Source organism: Mytilus galloprovincialis, chromosome 14 (assembly GCF_965363235.1).
Source record: "Mytilus galloprovincialis chromosome 14, xbMytGall1.hap1.1, whole genome shotgun sequence".
NCBI classification, from domain to species: domain Eukaryota; kingdom Metazoa; phylum Mollusca; class Bivalvia; order Mytilida; family Mytilidae; genus Mytilus; species Mytilus galloprovincialis.
In genome coordinates, this window is record NC_134851.1 from 28,295,019 (window position 1) to 28,322,483 (window position 27,465).

Genomic DNA, 27,465 nt, shown 5'->3' on the forward strand with positions numbered 1-27,465 from the left:
ATCATTAGGAATATAGACTTTGCGTTGCTCAGTTTTTTATGACTAATCAGTGCTTTGTGACTATCCTAAGTAACATCACAATACTATTGGTTTAATCAAAGAAAACTAATCCAGATATGAGTTTAATTACTTCTAAAGACACAGTTTAGTGGAACGGGAACATATTTCATCCAACAGAAATGGCCACAGACGGGAATCTGATAAAGAACACATCAACGAGACTGTGAATAGATTTGAAACTTTCAATGTATTTTGTATCAAATTGTTTTTTTCGACTAAACTTTGCTATCCGTGACATCTGAATAATGTACTGTTTGATACTTCATCAAGAAAGATTTTTGTACATACTTCATATACTTGATACAGTTGTCATCAACTAATCACATAATATTGCATTTCTTTCGTATGCAAAAAAAGAGCACCTCAACTATCATAAAATAAATATATTTAGTAGAAAATGAATTATTAAAATCAACAGTTATTGTTGACGAACGATAGAGATGAACACAACTCGTAATTAAAAACATATATAAAATATCTTTAACTACAGCTGCTGTTATTTGTTTTCTTGTTAATATTTTTAGATTAAGGTTATATATCTAAATCGTGTTAAAATGTGGTAGACAAAGGTCATAACTGAAGGATAACACCTTTAAATATGACTTACATCTTGCATATTCTGATAATCAGGGTTTATATTTAGTCTCAATGCCTTAAATACATCATCCTATGTGTCTGGCACATCAGAACGATTAACATCTCACTGTAATATGGCTGCTTTAGGTAAAGTAAATATTTTTTTAGGTTTCCCTTGTGTTATCATTTATGCATTGATTTTTAAAACACGATGTTTAAGGAAATATTTTATTACTGATCATTTTCATTTTATAATTTCTGAATGTTTTTTTTTCTCTCAAAAATATATTTTTTCTAAATCCTTAAAGCTTTTCATATGTTTTTTTAATTCAATTGGAATTGTATGTTTAACGATTGAGGTAAACCTTTAGAATATTGACAGTTTTCTAAAATTGATAATTTATGTGATTTTTAGTTATAAAAAGTCAGCACATAGTGTAAGCTCTTCGTATCGATTTTGTTGTTGTTGTCACTATTTTTCTTAAGAAGAGTTCCATTGAATTTGATGAGCATAAACGAGAGAAACCGTCTTCTTGTTGTCTAATTCAGAATGTTCATTAAAGAGTGTCTTAAGAAGTATAGCATTACCATTATAGAAGCAGAAAACATGGGAGTTCAATTCCTTTTGCTTTATTTCTTCGTTGCAGTTAGCGAGCCTGTCCGGATTCGAAAATTGGCAAAGCAAAAACAAAATAAATACTCAGTTGTTAGATATATATATATATATATATATATATACATGATTATACCTGTAACCAATAAGTACCATAAGTAAAGACTTGCAAGACTTAATTAAATTGCATCAAACCTGAATAAAACTATACAAATGACGTACACCTGCACGTTACACTTGAAATAAAAGCGAAAAATATTATTCAAAATAAAGGATTTCGTCAGATACGGATTGGCGCCAATTCAAGAATAAGAACTAGTGGGCTTTTTGCGGCACAGTCTAGTGATAATTAAGTGTTTTATAAATTTGTACTAATTTATGTCAGATTTTGTAAATGTTGTATTACATTTGTTATTTTTTGAAAAAAAGGAGTATACATTGATATCAAATCCATAGCTCAAGACGCTTCTGTTATGTCTATTTTCAGATACTAATGACGCTTCAATGCTAGAACTTAACTTCACAAGTGTTCAAAAAGATCACGTGGTTGAATCAAGAATAGAATCTGATGTACATTTACCTGTGCTTATAACAATGTTGGTGTGTGCATGCTTCATGATATGTTTGGCATGCATCTACATGGTCAGGAAGATTCCAGCTGATAATTTTAACTTAACATGGTTTTCATCATATGTTACTAACGTAAGTTAGATATCTTTGTTATTTAAATAGATCTTGCGCATGCTTTATGATATGTTATTTAAATAGATCTTGCGCATGCTTTATGATATGTTATTTAAATAGATCTTGCGCATGCTTTATGATATGTTATTTAAATAGATCTTGCGCATGCTTTATGATATGTTATTGAAATAGATCTTGCGCATGCTTCATCATATGTTACTAATGTAAGTTAGATATCTTTGTTATTTAAATAGATCTTGCGCATGCTTTATGATATGTTTGGCATACTTCTGCAAGATTAGAAAGATTCTAGTTGTCAATTTTAACTTAACATAGATTTCTTCATACGTTACTACTGTACGTAAAATGTTGTTGTTACTAAAATACCTTTGCGCATTGCGACGATTGTCACATGTAGAGAATGATCTGCTTACCCAGTTGAAGCACATGAGATAGCCCCGATTGTATTTAGGCTCGTGCTACTCCTTCGTAAGTTTTCTATGTTGTTTTTGGTGTAGTGTTATTTGTCTTTTTGGCCGCGCTATGGTCAAATTGTCATTAAGTTTTCCTTTGATATCGTTCGCATCTCCTTTGCAATGGTAACTATTAGATTTTGATTGAAAGTGTTTGTCTATGTATGTTAACTTTGATTAAGTAAGATGATTGCAGCTTGAGTTTGTTGAGTTTGAGTTTGTCAATAATATTTAGGAGTTGCAATTCAAATGTTCTGATATTCAATTTAATTCGTCTATTACCAGGAAAATCACCAGAATGACGGGATATATAATCATGAAAATATCTATATGGCTACTATTCACTTTGTTGCATGCGATAAATGATCGAATTACTTTAATACCTGTGAAAACGGTCTTATGATAATTTCCAGTGTGCGATCAAAATCAAACATAGCAAAATTATTATTATTAATATATTTTAGAATTTCGTTTCACCCGTAAGTCGAATCAACAATTTGAAATGCTATTGTACTATTCCAAATTGTAGTATATCATGTAAAGGGAATAAACTAATCATAAATACCCGGATTAAAACCTTGAACGCGATACTCGTGTTTCGTCACCGAAAAAAATAATACTGCATTTTTTTCATTAGATGTGAAACAATAAAATAACATTTGAAATAGTAGATGCGATTTGTAAATTTGTAAATTAAAAATATAACGTACTGAGTTTTGTTATTCTCGTATTCAATGTGACAGACTATTATTGTTTGACAGCCTTGATCTATTACAATTTGATAAAGGCTGCTTTGATAAGAATTATTAGAATTTATTTTCATAAGGTCGTTGTGCATATTGTGTACTTTTAATCAAAAACTACCATACGATTGATCCTAATGTTATTTTATTTTATTTTTTTTGTTTTTTTGTTTTTGTTTTTATGGTTTTTGTTTTTTTGTTTTGTTCATCTGCTCAAATGAATCAAACTAATTTCAAGTCATTTTCAAAATTAATCAATAGCAATTGAATAATTATTAGAGATAGGTATATGCTCAGAGCAAATGTGTGTCTAGAAATATATCATCATAGAAATACATTTTTATAGATTATTTGTTTTTAATAATCCACTATTCACGTTTTGTATTTTGTTTTATATCTGTAGGCACGAGAATGGGTGTCCGTCTTAGACGACAACGAGAACAAGAAAGAAAAATGTTCGACCAACATTCAAATCATAAACGAGGAGTCAATTGAAAGTCAGCTTCATTCATAGCGAAAATGATATTGAAAAAACCGTTTCGTTTGGTTGAGATATTTATTATTGAATGATAGATAAAATTGACAATGGAAATGGGGAATATGCCAAAGAGACAACAACCCGACCATAGAATAAAACAACAGCAGAAGGTCACCAACAAGTCTTCAATGTAGCGAGAAATTCCCGTACCCGGAGGCGTCCTTCAGCTGGCCCCTAAACAAATATATACTAGTTCAGTGATAATGAACGCCATACTAATTTCCAAATTGTACACAAGAAACTAAAATTAAAATAATACAAGACTAACAAAAACCAGAGGCTCCTGACTTGGGACAGGCGCAAAAATGCGGCGGGGTTAAACATGTTTGTGAGATCTCAACCCTCCCCCTATACCTCTAGCCAATGTAGAAAAGTAAACTCATAACAATACGCACATTAAAATTCAGTTCAAGAGAAGTTCGAGTCTGATGTCAGAAGATGTAACCAAATAAAATAAACAAAATGACAATAATACATAAATAACAACAGACTACTAGCAGTTAACTGACATGCTAGCTCCAGACCTCAATTAAATTGACTGAAAGATTATGATTTCATCATATGAACATCAGGCACAATCTTTCCCGTTAAACAATTATATTTGATTAATTAAAGACTACGGTTAAAGCATGTATAGACAAAAAAGGGTACGCTGTAGGATGATTGTCCTTGAAATTATGATAACTACTGTGGTCAGTGTATAATGTATATATGTCATCAATTTTGTTCATTTTGATAAATTTTCATAGCCTTTCTGTGATTACTTACAGATTCGCATGTTCTGCAACAGTGATTTTTGACTATGTGGATACATTTTTTCCCCTATCCAATCAAAATAAAACAAATGGTAATCGCTTTATTTTGCATAATTGTTTATTGTTTTGAAATAAAGACTGTTTACTTCTTACTTCTTTATATTAATTTATTATCCATTTAACATTTTTACAGAATGTATACACGTTTTGCCAATCAGCCTAATTATTGTTTGAAACAAACATCTCAAATGCACTGTTCATCACAGTCTGTCATGTAGCTTATGTACTGAATTCAAAACAGTAAAACTTCTTTTTCAATAACCTTATTTAACAATTAAAAAAATCACGCCATTCGCGTCATTTGTGTGTTTTTTCTCGTGTACGCAATAAGGACAGTAGATAATTTCCCAAGAGTGGGTCGGAAGGTACTCGAGGGACAGTCAAACCCATAGATTGAAAATAAACTGACAAAGTTATGGCTAAAAAAATGAAAAGTAAGAATAGACAAATAATAGTACACAAAACACAACATAGAAAACTAAAGACTAGGATATATGTTTCCTGATATAATATATGTCAACATTCAAACCACATTGCTAGTTCTTGCAACATTTTGAAATTAAATAATAATAATTAAAATAACCACAATCCATTTTTTGTTTATGGATATCATTATCGCTTGTGATCCATTACATTAAACGTTTAACGAACTACAAATTTATTATAGTCTTGTATGCAGACTTTGAAAAGTAGTTATCAAAGGTACCAGGATTATAATTTAATATGCCAGACGCGCGTTTCATCTACATTAGACTCAAAGGTTAAAGTACAAACTTTAAGTTGAAGAGCATTGAGGACCCAAAATTCCAAAAAGTGTACGTGATTTTCAACAGACTGTCGGTAATACAATGGGAACAAACTGTGCCCCTCTACTTGCCGACTTGTTTCTTTATTATAATGAGGCTGACTTCATGTAGGAACTTCTTAGGAAGAAAGATCAGAAGTTAGCAATATCCTTTAACTCTACTTTCCGCTATATAGATGATGTTCTTTCACTAAATAATTCAAAATTTGGTGACTATGTGGAACGCATCTATTCCATCGAGCTAGAGATAAAGGATACTACAGATACAGTTAAGTCGGCCTCATATCTTGACTTACATCTAGAAATTGACAATGAGGGTCGGTTGAAAACAAAACTTTACGACAAAAGTGATGCTTTCAGCTTTCTAATTGTGAACGTTCCATTTCTAAGTAGCAACATTCCAGCAGCACCTGCACACGGGGTATATATCTCCCAATCGATACGATATTCCCGTGCTTGCATTTCCTATCATGATTTTCTTGATAGAGTGTTGCTGCTCACATGGAAGCTTTTAAACCAAGAATTCCAAATGATGAAGTTGAAATCATCCCTTCGTACATTTTACGGACGCCATCACGAGTTGGTTGACCGTTATGGAATAACCGTTTCACAAATGATATCGGATATGCTCCTTATTTAGTAATTACAATTCCCTTCCCTTTCATGAATGTGACCTACCGAATTAGACCATTTACCGGATTTGTTATCACATAAGCAACACAACGGGTGCCACATGTGGAGCAGGATCTGCTTACCCTTCTGGAGCACCTGAGATCACCCCTAGTTTTTTGGTGGGGTTCGTGTTGTTTATTCTTTAGTTTTCTATGTTGTGTCATGTGTACTGTTGTTTGTTTGTCTTTTTCATTTTTAGCCATGGCGTTGTCAGTTTGTTTAAGATATATGAGTTTGACTGTCCCTTTTATATCTTTCGTCCCTCTTTTGTGCCAAATACAAAACCATGAAATAAAATATCTACGAAAATGCAAATTCTCCTTAATCCACGAAAATCACTACCCGTGAAAAGAAACGAATCCACAGTATTAGATTGGTATATAGTTTATTTTAAGAAATAATTTATAAAAACATAATTGATGATATGTGTTAGTGTGCCATGTATTTAGTACAACTCTTTTCAATTTTGTATGTACATTATAATTATATAGATATACTAAAATTGTGTACTATTAGGATACCAAGAAAATATCGATACATTTATTTGAGAATTTCTATATGCATGATAGATAAATGTCACTAGATTTGTTTAACCCACCATTTCTATATGCATGATAGATAAATGTCACTAGATTTGTTTAACCCACCATTTTTTTTCTACGTCATTAAGCTATGGATATTTTGTCACCTACTGTAATCTATGTCTGACCGTTCGTCTGGTCATTCCCGTTGGTCTATGTGGCATAAACAAGGCGCCAAGGCTTTAACCTTTAAAAGTAATGATTGAAACTAATCCTAACAAAACAAATATTGATCAACATTAAAGGTAGAGGACTTTTATACATATAAAAATGAGTAAATCTGGTATGAATGTCACTGAGCAATCTCTCCACCAGAGACCAAATGACATTAACACGTTAACAAATTTACTTCATCGCCCGCCCTTCCACTATTAACAAATAGGCATATTAAGCTATAAAAAGTCAACAAACGACATATGAAACAAGTTGCTTTCTTTAAAAAAAGAAAAGCAATACATGAACCTAAGACCTTCTGACTGCCGGGTCACCAAAAGATTCAGTGTTGCTGAATTTGTGTTTGCTTTTGTATTGAAATAATTGACTGTGAATAGAAGAAGCCAGTTGAAAGTATATATTTACAGCTTCTATTTGAATGGGCTGATTTGAATAGTCATTTTAAAGCTCGACTATACTATTTATTACTTGGGAATGTACATAATTTTTCCAATTATAACCCTTTGGCAAATTCTCATTTCTACTAACCGGATGTCTTATGCAAATTACACAAACCTATCGCAATATAAATTTATGTACTCAGTTTGCTTTATAATCTGGAATTCTGGATGCATTTATTTTATCTATCATATCTTTATATTTTGTTTCCTACATGAATGCCTTTATACCCAACTCGTATTTGAAGCTGTCTTTACTCATGGTAGATGTTTTATTATATATGGGGTGAAACCTGTGGCATGCAATTGATTCGGACCTCCTATGAAGAGACATATTTTTGTCTCATAAAACATCTCTAATTTTAAGGATTTCCTGATTTTACTTAAATCAATTCAAACATTATACAGGGAAACTTAGTTTTGCCGAAGAATTTTTTAATTCAGAAGTTTATGAATACTTGTATACACTTTCAAAATAACCAATTTATATAAAAAGGTATGTAGATATAAAAAGATACCAGAATTAAAATGATGTACGCAAGACATGAGTTAAGTCTACAAAAAAAGCATCAGTGACGCTCGAATGAAAAAAGTTAAAAGGCTAAATACATAACAAAGTTAAGGAATCTATAATTCCTTGGGTAGACAATCCTTATAGCTTTTCGAAAATGTCAAAGTTTATAATAGGACAGTGACTCAAAAAAGAAACAAAAGAGAAACAACTCGAGGTCAGAATACCGTTAGTAATGATGACCATGCTTGAAAGTCACATGTAAATCTCTTTCTGCTGTGTTCTGAATTTAGATAACAAAAACGAAAATAAGCTTTCACCAGTGAATTTAATAGTTTTGCATGCAAGTATAGTATAGTATTTTAGCGCACAAAATAGTAAATAGAAAGCATCTCGCTGATACTCAGGAAAAGAATACGCATTTGCGTCATCATATCTTAATATAATAGTTAAATTCGAATTGACATTTTATCCGGAATTTTTGAGAACGCAAAACGATAGTGTGCTTTTGAAATGTGATCTCATGATAATGTGAATGAAACAAGACGTGTAGGATAGTTGGTCAACACATTGAATACAATTTTCAAAACCGTACCATAGTAAAAAATATGTAGATGCTATAAGGTTAAACTATTTAAACAAACAAACAAAAATTGAATCAAAATTTTATAATAAACTAATGTTCCTGTTATTATTTCTTTTTCAAATTCTTTTGAATATATATATAATATCAATAAACACGAACGTCAAGTATTTACGGATGGACATTTTATTTATCGAATGAATCTATTTCTAAATTATTACATTCCACTATGTGAATATATTACTATACAAAATATAAGCAAAAACTACTAAATCCATACTAAAACAGTATAAAATAATCAACATTATGGTTGTAATTAAATTTTGTTGTGAATATTGTAAATTATTTTTACGGTTGTTGTGAGCTGCAAGGATTTGAAATAATGCTTTATGAATTGAGAACACACAAGTTTAAAATCTATATATTTGATAAATTCATCTTACTTTCCGTTTTATGAATATATTACAATACAAAAAAATAAAAATTATTACTAATCAAACCTAAATACTAAAACGTAGAAATATAATAATTATTGTTTGTAAACATTTTTTTTTTGTAGGATGCAAGAATTTATTTAGATTTAATTTTTATGTTTCCTTTACAAATGAATATTTAAAAATACCAAAGCAGAGTATATAATTGTCATATATATAAAATACTTATTCCTTAATTGCAGCTCTAAAAATATTCTGATTTCAATCATTGTTAGTTTCTTCAGAAACATAAATACAGTATACATTTGGTATAAATTTCTTTCATTCCGATTGAATTAAATACGTTTGATAAGAATATTATCTTTCTGTTTTCCGATCTAATATTAATATTTTAACCAGAATGTTCTCCATGTACGTCTATAATGAAATACACAGTCAGTATCCCATGGTTAAATCTTCAAACATAATTAGTTTACATGTTATCGAGGCAACGTTATAATTGACCCAGATACACACAGTGTACAGTGGTCGTTTTAAAACAATAATTGCGTCGTCAAGGGCCATCAAGGGAGCATATCAAAGCCGTAGATAACATACTGTTTAGACCTGTATAAATGACCGAAAACTTTCGAGACGTTCCGAGAATTTTATACTGACTTCCGGCCGAGAGATATCGAGTGGCCCATAGACACATCCAAAACTCGCCAATATATAAGCATGAACCCCTCAGGGGGTTCATGCAAAAACATATAAACAAGAACCTAACTGATAGATATATTTTTAAAAACAATGATCAACAATGATCAATGTGCTACACAGCAATAAATTAATTTTGGAAGTAACGCGTCCTCTGATTGACTGATATCGTTTTATTTATCAGCTCATAAACATAATTTTGTCATGTGACCGTGACTTCGTTAACGTTTTTTTCATTATTTATTCCAGTTTCAAATGGTTTTAAGCATAAAATTATAAAGAAATAATTGTTAAATTTTTTTTCTGTCTATTGGAAATAACACCAAAATGTGGTACACCCTTTACAATAATACACTACGCGGGTTATTCAGTCTGCACCACACTTTTTATGTTATTTCTTCATAGACAGAAAAATAAATATTACAGTCATCCCTTAAAGAAACGTCAACCACTGAATGGCAGTCTCTTGACTTAGGACAGAAACAAAGTTAACATAATGTAGTGGGGTTAAACAAGTGTTGGGGCGCCTAACCCTCCTCTTTACAATGTACATAGGAAAATGGTGTAAAAGCACAACATATGAAAATATTATCAACATATTTTGATTTTTTTAACTCATTAGTCCGAGAAAAAGCCGAAAAACAAATCATAAACCACATGCACCCCAATAACGAAACATACACTATGGACACATTTTAGAGTATTACAAATGTAGCAGTCACTGATGTCTAGATCAAAGCTAATCACAATCAATAAAAGAAACATGTATCTAAAGACCTGGTCACTACGTTAATTAGAACCCGTGAACAGGATAGGACCCGAGAAACGCCCAACGTTAGTGGGTTAAGACAAGGATCAAACGGCGCCTGATGTTTTGGCAGTATAGTATACACTGATACAAGAGTTGGAGTGGGAATCCGCCGGTGATTTCGTTGGATTCATGCGGACACAGCGCCACAGCATAAAAATTGACCAAATTGCAGGTTATTTGTGATCATCGTACGACAGTCACACGATATGTTGAGCATCGTGGCGATGTCATGTGTTGTGGTAAGAAAATAGAACAGGAACCTTTTTTGCCTTACAATTTTTTGTCGTGTCACTGTCTGGTGGCTATCGTGAGAGTGTCTTTCCACAGTTGTGCGATTGTCGTGCAATCAACACATTGTCGTGGGTACTAACATAAACCATTGTAATAAAACGATCTTACGACTGTTGCACGACTGTCGCAAGACACTCATGATACAGTCGCGCGATTGATTTACGAATATCAAATCTCGTAATATGATCGCACAACATTGATTTTCTGTCATACGACACTATTATGTTCGTCGTGCAACATATTTTTGTTTTATTTACAAGAATACAATTATGTATTCTGAATATGTACCTTGCCGAACTCCAACATGAGCAAAATATGGTCTTGTTAGCGTTAATTAGAACCCGTGAACAGGATAGGAACCCGAGAAACGCCCAACGTTAGTGGGTTAAGCCAAGGATCAAACGGCGCCTGATGTTTGGACAGTATAGTATACACTGATACAAAAGTTGGAGCGGGAATCTGCCGGTGATTTCGTTAGATTCATGCGAATATATCCTGGCATGTTTTAAAACCGTGAAACGACAGTCGTACGACTGTGGCACAACAGTAACACGTGCATCTCATGACATGAAAACCTGAAAAATGTCTTAAACAACTCACGAATGTCGTACGACTGTCGCACGACCGACTTGTGACTTATCTAGCTACGAGAGTACAACCACAATTCTCTTTTTTCTCTGTTGTGTACCCATCATGGACATGTCGTAGCTGATGTGATCACTCGAAATATTTTTTTTGATTTTTTTTACTTTTTGCACAACAGTGCCATGACAACAATTTTATAGATCTTCCACAACAAAAAAATGTTGTGACCGGGACATAAGACAAATCGTCTTGATGTGGTCCGTGATAGTCTTAACATGTTTAACCCCGCCGCATTTTTGCGCCTGTCCCAAGTCTGGAGCCTCTGGCCTTTGTTAGTCTTGTATATTTTCACTTTTAGCTTCTTGTGTACAATTTGGAGTTAAGTATGATGTTCATTATCACTGAACCAGTATATATTTGTTAAGGGGCCAGCTGACGGACGCTTCCGGGTGCGAGAGTTTCTCGTTGCATCGAAGACCTGTTGGTGACCTTCTGCTGTTGTCTGCTCTATGGTCGGGTTGTTGTCTCTTTGGCACATTCCCCATTTCCATTCTCAATTTTATTAATGTTTGTTTTGTTTCTGTATTATATAATTACACACACCTCATTGCTATATGTCTAACATTACTAGACATACCAAGTGTTCCCGTAAAATTTTGACTTCATGACACAAAACATCTGACGCCAAAATTAAAAAGCGATTGTTGTGTGACGTCGATAGTTCCACCGGTGCAGGTTTTTTATCATCCGGTGCAGATTGCCAAATGGCCTAACGTGTGGCGGACACATTGTAATAGTATTTTCTTACCCAGTATAGTATATTTTTGTTTTATCTTAAGAAATGTAGCATGCCGCGACACCATGCCCTTTTTTTCTGACGCCATGTCCTTTTCTTGGACGCCATGTCCTTTTTTCGGACGCCATGCTCTTTTACTATCGAAAAAAATTGACGCCATGTGACCTTTCGCGTTTTTGGATTCAGATCGAGTTTCAGTATTCATTTTTTCTGATGAAAGGGCGACAAGCATATTATTTTAAGGTGGTTGCATGTTATTTTATGAGGACGACATTTATCACTTCCGCGAGACTCGAGAGCTTACAGAAAATCATTGTTTGTTTCGGCAAAATACTTCATTAGAACGTTATGAAATTTGCCTGCAGCAAATTTGTAATCCATTTATCAACTATTTATTGCATTAAAAACTTCATATTCCTTTCCAAATGACGTGCCAAAACAACGTACATTTTTTGTAAATTTTCTTCGTCGGCTATTTAAATACTTTCACGAAGACTTTTTAGTAGAGATCGATTTCGACAAACGGACCAGCTACATGTATGAACGAAATCCGGATTTACAATATATAAATATGACTACGGACTCATGAATGGCACAGCAAACGAAAGAATATTGATCTAAAAAACATTACATACTTTTGGTTAGCTCACCTTGATTAATGTATATATTTCCATGTAGATCATTGTTTCAATTTATTAAAGTTGCTCGCAACTCTGGGACTATTATACTTAACATGTTTAATTAGAAAACCTAAATATCAGTTACTTTCTAGTTTATGTATGTGCCCTATTTGGTATAGTTGACGTGTAAAGTGTCCTTTTTGTAAAACAATTACCATGTCCTTTTTAAGGAGGTAGACCTAGGTTAAGGGAAATAACTCTTAAAATCATCAGTACGTTTGTGTCAACCATTTTCATAAATATATTCTAAGCTTCTAGGTTACATAGATTATTTTCAATCTGTTTCAGGTAAATGCTTAAAATTCATTGAGGAAACTTGACTTTTACAAACACATAACTGATTTAAAGAGTTATCTCCCTGTACCAAGGTCTACCCCCCTTAAGTTCTAGATAAAACAATTAATGTATTGTGTTCCTTTTATACTGCATCTGTGTAAGTAACTGTCGGTGCACAGGTGTAGCGTATCTTACAGCTATCACACAAGTACAGACCTAGATATGCTAGGACCATATTAGAATGTTCGTGATTTGTTCCAATTGGTCAAGTACGGATAAAGCGTTTCAACCTGTGTGCCATTGCTTTGGATTTTGTGAAGCACATAAGGGTTTTGCGTAAAGATATAAACGCCATATCTTTTTTTGCTTATTACTTCTATCAATGACAAGTCCGAAGTAGTTAGGACAAGATTTCATAAAAATGTGGATACAACGATCTTACCTGACTTACAAAAACGATTGCTTTCCACATACATACGTAATCAGTTGTTTTACATTCGTTAAATGTGTTCGAGATTTTGATTTTGCAATTTAATAAGGGACTTTTCGTATTTAATTCTAATAAAAGTTAAAAGAAATCTCCATAAGTGACACAATGACACAATCAATTGCAACTTTAGGTAACCGTACGGCCTTCAACAATGAACAAAGCCACTACCGCATATTTAGCTATAAAAGGCTTTCAAAAGACAAAAAAAGTATTTAGTTTTCTTCTAAATTTGCACATATTCAAGAAGGGAGTCGAACAATTAAAAGACATATTGAAGAATTGTCTCGATAAAAAAGTATATGTACATAAGTTTCATACTAAAAACTAGCCATTTAGATATATAAAAAAAAAACATATGCATCATTTTTTTTACCCGAAATTTGAAGTTTCCTATTAATTTAGTAGCAAGTTTGTATTAGCATTTTTTATTCTAATCATTGTCATTGAAATCGTTAATTTTAATTGTAATTCAATTAGAATAAAGTCACAACCATGATTTCTTATAACTAAATTTAATATGTTTGAGAATGTCTTTATGTGATATAAAGGGACCCCATTGCGAATAAACCGTTCGACTGCCACGGAAAATCCTTACTATGTATTAAAATTTGTTTTAAAACTGTATGATTTTGTTTGTGTCAACAAAAACAACAACAGCAACAAAACACTTTATTACAGTGTCCCCTCTTTAAACATTTGATATAAAACACAATAATTTAATTTTGGATGTAACGGGTCTTGTTATCATTGTCCGATGTCTATTTGTTTATCAGCTTATTGACATAATTTAGTAATGTGACCGTGACGTCATCAACGTTTTTTTCATGGTTTACTTTGGTCTAAAATGGAATTTAGAATTAAATTATAAGAAATAACTGTAGTATTTTATCTGTCTATTCGAAATAACATTAAAAAGAAATGTGGTGCACACTTTAAAATAACCCGCTATTTGGGTTATTCAGTGTGCACCACATTTTTGATGTTATTTCTTCATAGACAGAAAAAATATTACAGTAATGCCTTAAATAGAATATTAACAGACCAATGATCTTCAAAACAGCAAATATAACAAGAGTTATGACAGACTGTAAAATATACATTATAAATACATTAATTTTACAAAAATAACATACATCAATATAGTAAGCATAAAACATCCATAACATACGTAATATTTATAAATTGACATCAATGGACACAAATATATACGACAGTGTTTACTGTTCTTTGCGTTCTCTAATGAACTATCTATAATATATTAATATATACAGCTGGTACAAATTTGTACTATTACAAATTAGTTTCCTTTGGAAAAACCCTTCATATTTGACCTGACCAACGGTTTAACCGCCAAATATCTTATTCATTTCTACAAACAGATAAGATATGGCTTCTGTAGAAGGTAAATTATAGAACTTATGATTCATAATCGTTACATAGCCCATGCCTCAAAATCATTCGTCCCTCATGAATAAGATATAATTAATAAGATATATAATAATAATAACATAAAATCAAAATGAGTTCCTCCAACTCTGTTATCTTTATTCGTTTTGAGCCTTCACGGTAACTTGTTTTAGAGTTTTTCTTTGTAAAATAAAGGGTCTATTTGTACACTACAAGAAACAGAATAGTTTTTCTTCAAGCCAGAAGGACCTAGTTTTGTCTGCTGAATTTCAAATATCTTCTACTCTACTACGCCATTGAACTCCAAAGATTCAGTTGTGTCGATTCAAAAATCTATTCTTCCTTCTTGAACTACAGTGATCATATTCACAGTTTTATTAGATATCTTCATAGAAATGGGTTTAATATTTCTTTTCCCAGCCTCGGACAGTTTTCCAGGTAGCCTTTGTAAAGTATTTTACGGTATATTTTGCCTGTTTGAACTGAATACCAGCTTAATTTAGTGTTGTCATTACGGAAAACAACTTTTCTTGTGCTGCCATTCTCTTTTTGTTATGTTGCTTTGATCGAATCATTAGAAATAGTGTTTTTCTTAATTGATGAGCTTTCCTTCTCTTGAGTTATTTTGGTGTCATTTTTTTCAGTCTCTCTTTGTTCTCTCTCTTCTGAATCTGCTCCCGAAGCTGATTTGATCACATCTTTCAAATTCTGAAGACTCAATACTATCAGAAGTGTAAAAAAACTGATTACTTTTGTATTCCTCTTCTATCGTATCTACATGTTTGTTTTTTACATGTCTAAGGAGATTATTGTTTTTTCGTTGTCTGTTTTGTACAAACAACCTTCATATTTGCAAAATAGCCTTGAACATGCACACGTAGCTAAACAGTTTTCCCTATATTTCTTCTTACTGAATGAGGATGTACAGAAAACACATGCCCATTGCTCCGACATCCTTGATGTTGTGTGAGTTTTTGTCATAGTATTTATACCTACAAAACTGTAGAAAGTTATTAAAAATTACATAATGTACAAAAAAAAAAATATTCATCAGTTTAATTATTCATCCAAATAACTGGCTTCCACTATGAACGGCTTTTTTCCGGACATCTATTTTGTGTATTTTTTCAAAATCTTTTTGACCTATTTTCATCGAGCTTACCAACAATTAAGCATTCAAAGTAACATGTCGTTTACGGCAACCAAGATCAGGACGTATAATTTTAACCTTCTTCTAAGTAAACCTTGCCATAACTGAAAACTTATGATGATCATGGCGGTATGAAAAACGCATCGGAAGTATATGTAACCATTCTGTAATAATCTATTGATCAGAAAAAGATCATCCCAGCTTTAATCCCTCTTGAAAGGAAAAAAATGTTATCAGTTACTCAGACATAACAACTTACTATTTACCAATGCACAAATTTCAAATGTAACAAAATAGTCCGTTTCTGGTGTTCTATCGTCATTGTTACAGGGTTTAATTTCAATGGCATTGTTGTCTCAGTGATCAGTGTAGGAATATGTGCTTATATTTTTTATTTGTGTATTTTTCCTATTCATAATTTGCACATCTCAAACATAACTAAATGTTTTATTATTTATTTAAAAAGGCAAAGTAAGAAAACGTGACAGTTGTGTGTTTAATATCGCCCTTTGTTGACAATGAGAACCCTTTTGATTTAAGACACAAATTATTTCTTTACAACTTATAAATTGATTTAAGTATGAATCCTATAATTTAACACACTTGTATAATACGACGCAGCTCTAATTTGTACCTGTCCGTGTTTCTTACTGGCCACAACCTCTTATCATTACGCTGTCTGTAATAGTAGGTATCCAACATATAAGAGACAATGATCTCAAATATCAACGTACCGTATTTGGTAGTCTTCGTCTTTTTAGACTTATGTCAATCTCTCCTGTATGTGTATATACGACAGTTGTAACCGTACCATTCGTAAAGGAGAGGTATTATGTCAAAGTGCTTCGTTACTAGTACTAGTATAAGACTTTCATTTGGAACACCCCTTCAAATTTGACCTGACCAAATGTTTACCCGCCAAATATCTATGAAATATCTTATTATTTTTGATGTTTTATAAAAATGTTTGCAAACAGATACGAAAACCGAGAAGGATCATTCATAATTCATGACTTGAGAATCTTTCATTATATAAAAGTAAGACGATGTGGTATGATTGCCAATGAGACAACGCTCCACAAGAGACTAAAATGACTCAGAAATTAACAACTATAGGTCACCGTACGGCCTTCATCAATGAGTAAAACCAATAACACATAGTTAGCTATAAAAGGCCCCGAAATGACATATGTAAAACAATTCAGACGAAAAAACAAATTTGATATACAGCAAAAAACGACAACCACCGAATTACAGGCTCCTGACTTGGGACAGACACGTACAGATTGTGCACAATCCTCATTTGTACAACACAAAGAATATGTCGTCCACTTTTCGGTGTAGTGAATGAGAATTATTGTCAGGTGTAAAATTAGTGAATAGACAGGCGAAGAATGGAGATCGTAGCGGGTTTTTTTTTATCCACACAGGGAACACATTGAAAAGACAAATTTACTTTCATTGTAGAGGATGCTTACATATATTTGATTGTAATATAAAATGTCAACTGGTTTTTTTTTTAAATGATTATTTGTTCATTTATTTCTGTTATTTCTTTAACCCGAAACCGTCTTTGAAACTGGTGAAAATGTTTTGCAATGTTCCTGGATATCAATTTTACCCCAGGGTTTTCATTGCTGTCAGTGGGAAATCTAGTGTCAAATTATTATCTTCTAAGTAAACACTGAAAACTTGATCTTTCAATGTTGGTTCTGTTTTAGCAAAGACACTATAAGTTACAAATTCACAAGAAAACGTTTTGGTAGTACATTGTACACATGTAACAATAAAAAAGATTTGCACTAAAAAACATCGTTTCTAAATAAAGTTATCATTTCCCTCCTAAAATAGTAATTAAACGACGAGTACAACAGGCTACAAGATTTTTGTGTATAAAAAAGATTAAAAAAGAAGCTTTGTGTCAAATTAGGTGAAAATACTCCAATGCGAATAACTTCCTAGAGTACAGCTTTAATTTATGTTTTTACCGGCTGTATACCTCTCTGGAACATGCTAATTATCCGCATATGTATCATATGTACATTTTGGTTCAGTGGTGCTGATGGCATTTGCAGCAGTCCTCTTTTTCATATAATGACATCGGGATTTTATATGATTTGCTATGTGATATGGGGTTTGCTCATTGTTGAAGTGGTAATAAGCATTGTATGTAACTTTCATAACATTTGGTTGAGGCAAATAAAGTTAGAGCGGGTAGACGAGAAATTAAACATTTTTCCATTTATAAATGGGCTTGAACGCTGAAAGTGATGCCAGCCAAATTTAAACTTGATCTCAGTTTGGTGGTAATTAGCATTGTATATAAGTTTCATAGCATTGTTTGAGGCAAAATAAAGTTAAATTGCGGAAAATTCCAAGTTGTAAATTTTCCCATGAATACAGTGGAGATCACTTCTAACCTCTCATTAGAACTGTCAGGAGAACTGTCATAGAACTGTTCTAACCTGTCCTAGAACAGTTCTACCTAGAACAGTTCTACCATAGAACTGTTCTAAGTAGAACTTTCAGAATATCTGTCATAGAACTGTTCTAACCTGTCCTAGAACAGTTCTACCATAGAACTGTTCTAAGTAGAACTGTCAGGAGAACTGTCATAGAACTGTTCTAACCTGTCCTAGAACAGTTCTACCATAGAACTGTTCTAAGTAGAACTGTCAGAATATCTGTCATAGAACTGTTCTAACCTGTCCTAGAACAGTTCTACCTAGAACAGTTCTACCATAGAACTGTTCTAAGTAGAACTGTCAGAATATCTGTCATAGAACTGTTCTAACCTGTCCTAGAACAGTTCTACCATAGAACTGTTCTAAGTAGAACTGTCAGAACTGTCATAGAACTGTTCTAACCTGTCCTAGAACAGTTCTACCTAGAACTGTTCTACCATAGAACTGTTCTAAGTAGAACTGTTCTAAGTAGAACTGTCAGAATATCTGTCATAGAACTGTTCTAACCTGTCCTAGAACTGTTCTAAGTAGAACTGTCAGAATATCTGTCATAGAACTGTTCTAACCTGTCCTAGAACAGTTCTACCATAGAACTGTTCTAAGTAGAACTGTCAGGAGAACTGTCATAGAACTGTCCTTACATGTCCTAGAACAGTTCTACCTAGAACAGTTCTACCATAGAACTGTTCTAAGTAGAACTGTCAGAATATCTGTCATAGAACTGTTCTAACCTGTCCTAGAACAGTTCTACCTAGAACAGTTCTACCATAGAACTGTTCTAAGTAGAACTGTCAGAATATCTGTCATAGAACTGTTCTAACCTGTCCTAGAACAGTTCTACCATAGAACTGTTCTAAGTAGAACTGTCAGGAGAACTGTCATAGAACTGTTCTAACCTGTCCTAGAACAGTTCTACCTAGAACAGTTCTACCATAGAACTGTTCTAAGTAGAACTGTCAGAATATCTGTCATAGAACTGTTCTAACCTGTCCTAGAACAGTTCTACCTAGAACAGTTCTACCATAGAACTGTTCTAAGTAGAACTGTCAGAATATCTGTCATAGAACTGTTCTAACCTGTCCTAGAACAGTTCTACCATAGAACTGTTCTAAGTAGAACTGTCAGGAGAACTGTCATAGAACTGTTCTAACCTGTCCTAGAACAGTTCTACCTAGAACAGTTCTACCATAGAACTGTTCTAAGTAGAACTGTCAGAATATCTGTCATAGAACTGTTCTAACCTGTCCTAGAACAGTTCTACCTAGAACAGTTCTACCATAGAACTGTTCTAAGTAGAACTGTCAGAATATCTGTCATAGAACTGTTCTAACCTGTCCTAGAACAGTTCTACCATAGAACTGTTCTAAGTAGAACTGTCAGGAGAACTGTCATAGAACTGTTCTAACCTGTCCTAGAACAGTTCTACCTAGAACAGTTCTAAGTAGAACTGTCAGAATATCTGTCATAGAACTGTTCTAACCTGTCCTAGAACAGTTCTACCTAGAACAGTTCTACCATAGAACTGTTCTAAGTAGAACTGTCAGAATATCTGTCATAGAACTGTTCTAACCTGTCCTAGAACAGTTCTACCATAGAACTGTTCTAAGTAGAACTGTCAGGAGAACTGTCATAGAACTGTTCTAACCTGTCCAAGAACAGTTCTACCTAGAACAGTTCTACCATAGAACTGTTCTAAGTAGAACTGTCAGAATATCTGTCATAGAACTGTTCTAACCTGTCCTAGAACAGTTCTACCTAGAACAGTTCTACCTAGAACAGTTCCTACCATAGAACTGTTCTAAGTAGAACTGTCAGAATATCTGTCATAGAACTGTTCTAACCTGTCCTAGAACAGTTCTACCATAGAACTGTTCTAAGTAGAACTGTCAGGAGAACTGTCATAGAACTGTTCTAACCTGTCCTAGAACAGTTCTACCTAGAACAGTTCTACCATAGAACTGTTCTAAGTAGAACTGTCAGAATATCTGTCATAGAACTATTCTAACCTGTCCTACAACAGTTCTACCTAGAACAGTTCTACCATAGAACTGTTCTAAGTAGAACTGTCAGAATATCTGTCATAGAACTGTTCTAACCTGTCCTAGAACAGTTCTACCTAGAACAGTTCTACCATAGAACTGTTCTAAGTAGAACTGTCAGAATATCTGTCATAGAACTGTTCTAACCTGTCCTACAACAGTTCTACCTAGAACAGTTCTACCATAGAACTGTTCTAAGTAGAACTGTCAGAATATCTGTCATAGAACTGATCTAACCTGTCCTAGAACAGTTCTACCTAGAACAGTTCTACCCTAGAACTGTTCTAAGTAGAACTGTCAGAATCAGTTCTAGGTAGAACTAACTAAATCAGTTCTAGGTAGAACTGTCAGGATCAGTTCTAGGTAGAACTAACTAAATCAGTTCTAGGTAGAACTGTCAGGATCAGTTCGAGGGTAGAACTGTCTAAATCAGTTCTAGGTAGAACTGTCCAAATCAGTTCTAACCGTAGAACTGTCAGCAGAACTGACTAAATCAGTCAGGACTGTAGAACAGTTCTAAACTGACGTCACTGCAGTAAGGGCATTTTAGAATTTAGAAGAAATAAATCACTTTCAATTACTTTGCTATATAATAGCAGATATTCTATATTTCTTTCTGATCATACGTTACATGTACAAATATCGAAGTGAATAGGAGGTTATCCAACTCATCGGAGAAATATTTTTATAAGATTGCATAGGAAACATCATCGTTTACGTTTCTTCCTTCCCCGTTTTTAACAGTCTCTTCATACATGTCATAAATATATCTCTGCATTTAATTCATGGAATTTTAATCGTAATTTACCTTGTTTGCCTTGGATTTACATTCATTTAAGATTCTGTGTTGACAAATTTTCATACGAAAATTGTACAGTGGATGAATTATGGGATATTAATGATAAAAGTGTTGTATTTAACGTAAAAATCTATATACATTGGGCTATTCCAGAAATATTCTGTCCCCCCCCCCCTATGGAAGACATAAGATGTAAAAAAAAAAATCCATGGAAATATTTTTCACCATTACCAAAATGTTCTGGAATTCCAGATTTTAAACACGTTATAAAACTTAAATGTACTGGAATTTTTTTCATACTGCTGTCAATTTATCTGGAAATTTAACTGTAAATATTAGAAATAATGCCTTTGGAAGACATCAGTTAATTTTTTTTTGTCTGGAATTTATCGGTTTCTTTCTAAATGAGCCAAAAAAACTGGAATTTTATAGTATATATATATATATATATATATATATATGCAGCCGTAACCAAAAGAAAAGAAACTGTGTTTGAAGGTTTCAGGACTAACAAATCCTTGACTAGAAGAACTGCTAGCTAACATGTTTACCAGTGTTTAAAAAGGCAGTAGATTTTCGATCTAGCACATGCGTTCTTGTAACCTCGCTGTATATATTTTCTCTATATATCTGTCCCAAGTCAGAAGCCTGTAATTTTAGTGGTTGTCACTTTTACTATATTTCATATTTGTTTTTCATTTAATGTTTTGTACATGTATATCAATTTCAATTTTTGGCCATTGTTTTTTTTTTTTTGTCTGTATTGTTTTATAATTGTATCAATAAACCAATTTTTTGAGACGTTACAGCTTTATTGATACAATTATATAAAGTGTGTTTCCCTATTGGAAATTTGAAAACAATGTATTGTTTTACACAGGTCATTTTTAGGCCCATTCTAGCGTACTATGCTGTGTGAGCCTAGGATCAACTGGAGTTATTTATTTTCAAAAATAATAATAAACGAGCCTGTGGCAAGTTCATTTATAGTAATTAAATTGAAAAACAAGAATTGATATCAAGCAAAATTCAATTTTCACAAGTTGTTAAACCTATTTCTCTTGTGGTCAACACTCTCAAAGTGTGAAATTAAAAATATGTAGTTTTCATTATTACATATTTTTAATGCTAATTACATTTGTGAGTGAAAGTGTCAAAATAATGGGATCAAAAGCACAAACAGCAAAGTATAGCTGTTAAGAATGTATATAGGAAAAATGTTAGGAGAGATAATTGATTTGACCACTATTGTATTATAATATATTGGATACATTTACACATTGTTTAAATTTACCACATCAAAAGATTCTGACATCTAATTAGCTACAGACACTTGTGATAAAAACAAGCAAGTTGAAAACTTGACCTTCATCTAAATTTCCAGATTTGATCATATTTAATGAAGCTTGAAATAATGACCATGATGACCTTTTCAGCAGCTCATCCCTAACCACTAAATAAATAGTAAATGAAATTGGATTTCCTGTTTGAAAATGCAAATGATTAAACAACAGGACTTAATTGCTAAAGTTCAATTTTGAATGCAATAATCATTCCATAAATCTTCAAAGATGAACACTTTGAAAAATACTGGTGTTTTAGATATGAAATGCTTTTGAAAGAATACTGTCTTACTGAAAATTCCAATATCTTCATAAAAAAAATCAAACCACTCATTTTTTAAAGAAAAAGAACAAAGTTAAAAACAGATCTATGTATACAATGCATCATTCATTACATATCCTTCTCAAGCAGAAAAACTTCAAAAAGAATTCAGGAAATACTAGCATCTTTTTAAAACAGATTCTACAATAGGTGTCCAATCCCATAAAAGCCTATCAATAGGATTCAAAAGAAATAGAACATTGCTGAATTAGTGAAATGAGCTATAAAATTATTTGTATAAACATCACAGTTCCTACAAAATTTCTCACTGTGCAGAACTAATTAAAGACCATCATCATGTAAACCACACATGTAAACTGATATTCTGAAGACAAAATTCTTCATGAAACACTGAATTCAACATTTATTGAAATAGTTAGAAAATCAAAATATCAAATTTTAAATTTCAAATTATATATATTTTTGATAAAATAGAAAAAGATATTAATAAACTTTAAACAGTAATAAAAAACTTGAAAGAAAAACAAAAAAAAAACAAAGGGGTCACTAGTCTCTAATGAAGGTTTCCCCTTAATTTTAAACACAATTCTGGGAGAAAATAAACATTGCTACATAGCACTGAGTATCAATGAAATGCCAGAAACATGATTTGCACCAAATGTGTGGATATTTGATCAATTTCTATGAAATTATCCCTGATTACAGAAAATGATAATTAAACGTTTAACTAATGTACTCTTAATTTATCTTTTCGACTAAAAAATTGTGACTTTTTGAATTAAAATGTTGCTTATTTGATTAATGGTAGCTCTGTAGATCCCCATCTGCATATCTCTTCAATTTAATCATTGCAAGATATGTTTTAATCTTTATTTTGATAATTAATCAAAATTTGTTCAGGGTTCTATCTTCTGATTTATGAGAAAGCTTCTGTCTAGGTTTTGTAAGTTAAAATTCACAAAAGTTTGACAAAGTAATTCAAAATCTTTCACTTACCTAAATGTTGACTTTTATATAATATTTCTTAGTGAATTATGGAAGAATGGGTTGAAAATCTTAATTTTACTCTACAGGTCAGGTAATTATCAAGTATGAAGAAACAGTTTCCTGAAATTCCTTGAAGGTTTAAGGAGGAAGGTTGTACATGTATCTAAATGCTTATTGAACTAAAATTTAATCATCAGTAAAACACAGCCCCTCTAAATCTGCCTCTGAATGCCTAAAAAATGTATTAAGTTGAGCATTTGGGACCCAAAATATCGAAGAGATTTTGCCAAATACAGCTAACAGCTAAGGTACTCTATTCCTGCAATAAAAAATCATTAGTTTTTGAAAATTTCAAAGTTTTGTAAACAAAATATGTTTATACTGCAAAAAAAAAGTCCATTATATCAATGAAATATTGAAAAAGAATAAAAAAAATCTCTTAATGCTGTCTTTGTATAGAAGAAGCGTCTGTCAGATAACTAAAATTTAACAAATCTTTTTTTTTTTTTTTTTAACCAAAAATGAATTTAAAAGTTGATGACACTAGAGAGAATGGCTATGGCAACCCTAGTTTCAGGCTTGACAAATAGTAAATTGTGAAACAGTATGTCTTATTAAGAATGTCAGTTTGTTACATATATGTATGTGTAATGATTTTTTCTCTAATTTAGTCAATTTATCCCTTTCTGCACCTATTGTATAAAAATAATTAATCAACATGTGAGTCATTAGATCTCAGTTCTTCATTGGTTAAAATCCGATTATGACATCGAATATTCTTGTTTTCCTCTGAATTTCCTTTTGTGACGGCATGAAAAAGGCGACCATGTCGCAAAGAATCATTAGAGAAACAGATTCCACCACCAAACCTCTAGTAATACGATATTTATCCACTCTCGACAGTTAAATATTAAATATTTAAAACGCTCGGCAAGCCTTGCGTTTTAAATTTGAAAATTTAACTGTCTCGAGTGGATAAATATCGTATCACACTCGATGCAGTGGTAGAATCTATATTTATAAACTTTTAAATTTCAAAATTCATGTCAAATTTTAGACATCATTGTTAAGAAAATACATTTTCAGATTATTCAATTGGTAGGAGAACATTGCATTCATTATCATCTTAAGTTTCATTCCAGTTCACAATAAAAATATTTTTGAAAATAGGTTAATTCTTAAAACATCAGTCATTTCTTATTTAATATATTCATGATATTTATTTCTTATTAAATATATTTATTTTTCTTATCTTAGTTACATTTGTACACATGTATATACTTTCATATGAGAATAAAACACTTGAACACAAATTATCAATTTATAAAAGTTCACATTGCCTTGCATTAATTAATAAAAAGGGGGAGATCTTCTGTGTGTAAAATCAAAAGTCAGTAGACAGTTGGCCACAGATTCTGATAACAATCTATTTATGTGTAACAGTATTTTGCAATGCATAGTACCCAGCTGGTCATTTCTGGTCATTTATCTACAATATTGTGATAATTAGACAATGTCCTGCTGTGAAGACAAACATGTGTGTTTGAATAAATGATCATGTATCAATTATCTGTTAATTGACTTAAGAGGGGGCCCGCTCCAGTCATGCTTCAATGATTCCCTATATAATCAACCAAATTTTTCCCACGAAAGGGAGGGCCCCCCTGGATCCGCCTATGGTTAATTAACGATGGAAAATACAGATTAAATTCTAAATATATATTAGGTCAAATTATCATCTTCTAAATAATATCACAAGTCTGTGAAACTAATCAGATGTCAGTATTTATAATTACTTTTGATATATACATGTATGTTAAAAACTGTCATTAAGGCATCAAAAATTTTGTCAAACCAAATTTTTCTGTTTTTGTCTTCCCTTGTGATAAAATTTCAACAGTTTTGTATACATACATGAAACAAGATAAAAACTATAGAATGCACTTCTGTAAATAAAACAAAGATATTGAAATTTTCCATGGGAAACCTCTTTACAGCTAAAACTGTGCCACTTTAACTATGAAGTTTTGTAAAACATTATATCCTTGAATGAAAAGTTGTTAATATGCAAACCTATTTTATTCAAAAGTCAAAACATACAGCTGTGCAGCATATTTTCAACATTTACATGCCCAGAACGACTAAGAGTTTGAACTTATACTAATGAAAGTCTGTACTTCTCCCCCTCCCCCTTTCCCCTTCACTATGGGTCTTCCTTATATTTTAAGTTGGCCCCTACGTACTATAAATGTCAACGTATACTGGTAATATTTCTAAGTTATGTCTCTATGTCAGAGATAAAACATACATATATATTGATCATGTTGATGATATCATGGAAAGAATACATATACAATACAAAATATCTACATGTACATGTATGAATATTATATACGGTATCCCCCAAAAGAGGCATATGCATGGTCTATTTAAATTTTATCAGTGTAATAACTACCGTAATTGCAAACAGTACAATATTTTGAATGCTCCTGCTCTCTTAACTACTATTGCTGACAGTGTCAGATCTTTGCCCCCTCCCCCATTATTTTGAAGTCTTTTCATGTTTATACATGTACATGGGGAATTGATCAAAACTCTTGTGTAATATACCTGGAAATAATGGGTCACCAAATATTTCTGTTCTGGAAAATCTTAATGAATATCAGTAAAAAATTTATGGAAATTATTCGCCCCTTTGAAAATTACATGGAATTTCTTGTGCACCAATAAACAAAAAGTTTGGATTTTTTTTGTCCAGATAGAAAATTTGTTTGGAATTTTAGAAAAAATAAAGGGAAAAAAATCTGGAATTCCAATGTCTTCCATAGGGGGGACAGACTATTTCTGGAATAGCCCATTTGCACCATCTCGTCAATTTAGCCAGACTTATCCATAACGATTATAAATGATATCTGGGAGTCTGAAACTCAGAAAAAATATACTCGTTTGAACATGAATGAAGCATTTGCCACTGGATGTTCGGCTACAAACAAAATCATGGATTTTTCTTTGCCTTCTTCCATTTGTCTTCAAATTATATTAACAGTATACTATTCCAAGAAGAGAACTTCCCATACATGTACTTTCTATTTTAAAATAAAGTATATGAATCAGTCATGTGAGTGTTGGATGATGCCGTAAAATAGTTTTGTTTAAAAAAAAAACATCACAAACTAACTGACTTAAAAAGTCACTTTAGTGACGGTTCATTATTATGGATACAGAGAGAAAATAAGGGTGCGCTAAATTTTTAGATATGGTATAAATACACCTTACCGCTATTTGTCTGCCATTACTGGATATCGCACAGGTTCCCGTAAAAATTTGACATCATAAAACAAAATATCTGACGCCACAATGGAAAAGTGATTGTTGTATGCTTCAAAAGTTCAAGAGGCCGGGTCAGCCAGGATTAGCAATATAGGTGTACTACTGATTGTGTTCCAAAGTTGGTGTCATTTTATCATACGATCCGTCCTGACATAGAAATATTATTGGTTTACAATGAGGCCATATATATTTACATGATAAGTGTAAATAAGTTCAGTTTTGGTTGATATGGTCAAATAATTTTGTTAAAACGACTCAATCTGATACATGTATATCGAAACTACTGAAATTTGTTTACAATTCAATATTTTGAATAAAAAGAGGACTTGCAGAAAATT

General features: G+C 32.3%; 1 long non-coding RNA gene across 1 annotated transcript; it reads left to right on the forward strand.

Moving 5' to 3' along the window:
* The first annotated feature begins 746 nt into the window (after positions 1-746).
* Positions 747-4,594, forward strand: LOC143059230 (uncharacterized). The gene is made up of 3 exons (XR_012973439.1): positions 747-783; positions 1,737-1,951; positions 3,553-4,594. It is a non-coding gene; the product is annotated as an uncharacterized LOC143059230 (long non-coding RNA).
* Positions 4,595-27,465: the final 22,871 nt, after the last annotated feature.